We start from the raw sequence: 3,342 nt of genomic DNA on the forward strand, positions 1-3,342 counted from the left end.
TGGGACCTCTTGCCTGAGCCTGGCTGCCTAGCTGCCTGGCTAGCAGAACAGGCTCTCTCCATTCAAAGATGACTTTCACTAAGGAGAGACAGCGGGTCCACTACAATTTACAATTTCTATACTGCCCCTGCCTCGGAAAAACATTGTAATTATGCAAATGATAGGGGCAATAATTAGGCCCTTCACTGTCCCATTGTGTTAGCTGCTGTCGCGCTTCGGTCCAATGGTAAGAGAGACGCAGCAGGGCACGTTTGGGTTTAAATTGCTCCTTACAGACAGCCTGCAGATGTTCACAGCATCTTCCGTCCTATAACTAGCCATCACCCCGAGTCAGGGTGCCTTCATATACGACACAGAGGCAGCAGACTCTGGTTTAGCTGTGGGAGAGCTGTCTGAGACTGTCACTGCAACATACAGCTGCTGTATTAGCCAGAGGCCTGCTGGTATGTGACACACTCCATTGTGTCTGTGAATACCTGTATGTTACGCTTCTATGTGAGCAGCTCAATTAATCAGACGACCTGCCTGCCCTTATGTGTTGTATTGTAATCAACCTGTATGAATAACCACAAGTTTGGTAATTCGCTTTTCAGGTCGTTCCCTGGCTCAAGCTTCTTAATACATACATACATTTGTAGTTTTTCTCTGTTTTACATCACTGTAAACTGAATATCCCTGAGTTTCTGACTTTTGGTGAGACAACAACAAGCAAACTAAAGATGTCAACTTGAACTTTGGGAAATGCCAGTGGCTGTTTTTTACTATTTTCTGACCATTTTGTGTAAATGTTTATGCAGTTAAACGCACAGTATGTATTTTCTGCCACTAGGGGTGTCTCAACAATAAAAGATAATAAAAAGATGAAGTTTGATGCTGTTGTGAAGTAGAATTGCAGTTGTCTTCATTGTTAAACAACCACCACTGCTGATGCAAATCTGACAAACATTTGGAATAATATAAGTTCAACAAAATATAACACAGGTCTAGCGTTTTTAGACATTTTAATGTGGAAATGTTACATATTATATCTTTAATTGGAAAAATAATCAATGATTAGTAACAGTCCTATATAATGTAACAGTATGCAAGTTAAAAATAATAGAAGATAGGTACTGTGTTTGTCAGCGAGATCAAGGATGTAAATTTGCACTGAACTGCTGATATTTTACGGTGCATTAAACAGTAGGGAGAAGATGTTGGAATATGACCTCCAGCTACTCTCTTGTCTAAATGGAACAAAATGTCCAGCTGCCAAGATCTCTCACAAAAAATAACATAATAACAATCGCCTCTTAAATTTTGCAAGCCACATCACTATAATAAAGTCAGTTTCAGAGTCTCGGTTGCCATTCATTTTTTAAAAAGTTTTAATTAGATACCACTCCGCTGACTAAAACCTTTAAAAGTGCAAAAATACTTACCAAACTTAAATAAGGAGAACACAGAGTGAGTGATGTCCATGCCTTTCCAGTGACCGCTGATATGAAACACTCTCACTCTTTAACCAAATTCATCCCAGTTTTAACCTGGAAACCTTTTGAGCTGCAAATCACTGTAATCCACACGGGGTTGCTTGTAAATTCTTCAGATGTGGCACCTGGCCACATATTTAGCTCAATCTGAGAAATAGATACTGAATTAATTAACTCTCACTAATGCTTAAATCACTGGGTACTGAACCAGGATAAAGCATTTATAGTTTATGCAACGAATTCCCTTCCAGATTTGATGTCCAAATGTCTGATTTAATGCCCAAGAGAGGATCGATATTGAGCTGTCTACTGTTACACGGCAAAGAAATAATCTAAATCATCTGCATCAATTTAACCATCTTCGACACTTTGTCATTTTAAAATAAGCAGTGTTTCTGATGCAAACAGTGATGGATCCTGTATCACGTAACCATCAAATCAGGATATTAAAGCCATCATTGCTCACAAAGGGCCATATATCAAACTGACAGTACAAATCTAACGTATTCAACTAGAACTTGTCTTTTTTCAAGTTTTACATAGTTACGTGCACAGACATGTTGAGGGGCTGTAAAACTGGATAAAAATCCACATATACACTGCAATGCACTGCCTACTAGCTAACTGGGATTAGTTCATGTGATAGCGCATAATGTAAGGCAATATTGTGAGACGTGATGCAAACATGTCAAAAAGTAATAAAGACTTGGATGATATGGCAATTTATTTTGGTCTAAGTTTTGCAGTTACAGGCTGCTCATATTTATGCTGCTATAAAAAAAAAGCCTTGTGCATTTAAACAGTGTAATTAATGGAAGGTAACATCATTGGTCACCTTCTCTGTGTGAGATAATTGCTTTAAATGGCCCTGCACACTCACAGGTGTAGAAAAGGTGGGCAGCCTTGTGCTGTATTTACATCAGTTCATGATTATAGGTGTAATTTGCTCCACCCAGACAGTTGCAACAAAGCAAACAGGGGAGTCAATTAAGCACAGTACATATGCCCAGTCCTGAAGAAAGCTGTATTAGTTTGTTTACCACATGGGAAGTACCGTACTTTGAGCACCATTGACTAAAATGCAACAACTGCGCTGTTAAAATCATCAGTTAGAGCGAGACTATAAGTTTTGAAGGAATAAACAAATGGAAAGTAATTCATAATGAACAACCCTTGCTCAGCTTAAATCAGTACACTACACTCTGGAGTTTATGGTGATTAATGTTAGCAGACTTCAGATAGCCATGTCCGCTACACAGCAATATCGAAGTCCTTTCACTGGCATGATGACTCCTGCAGTTGTACACAACACAGGATTTATATATCCTGTAATATAAGTCACCACGGTTTCCTACTACTAGTTTCCTGTGCTTTCCAGTTCTCTTAGTTAGCTACATAGCTACTTTACATAAGATCTGCATTTCCAGCTAATGTCTGAATGGTTGCAACTCACCAGTGTAGGAAATGAACATTAGCATTAAATAGCCACCATAAAGATTAGATTGATCCCCACGTAGGAGAAATTCAAGTCAGACACAGCAGTTCAGGGAAATGTAGTGCAAAAAATACAGAAGTGAAACAACAACTAACAACTGCAAGTGTTTACAGCTTAACTGCAATGAATCATTCAGACCATCTGTAAAAGTCTGCATGTTGGTTTACATCAGCTAGATAACACAGTTTGCAAACAGAAGCATTAATCTAGCTTGACCACAGACAAACCCAACAGAAACCTACAACTATTACTTATAAGTTACTTACTATTATTACTACATAGCTTAGTTAGTTATCTTTCTACGACGGAGTATAAGGGCCAGAGTAAGAGAAAAAATATTATTTATTTTTTGGAAATTATGAGAATAAAGTCGTA

This window comes from Morone saxatilis, unplaced genomic scaffold, assembly GCF_004916995.1.
Source record: "Morone saxatilis isolate NCDOM2014 unplaced genomic scaffold, NCSU_SB_2.0 Contig12, whole genome shotgun sequence".
NCBI lineage: Eukaryota > Metazoa > Chordata > Actinopteri > Moronidae > Morone > Morone saxatilis.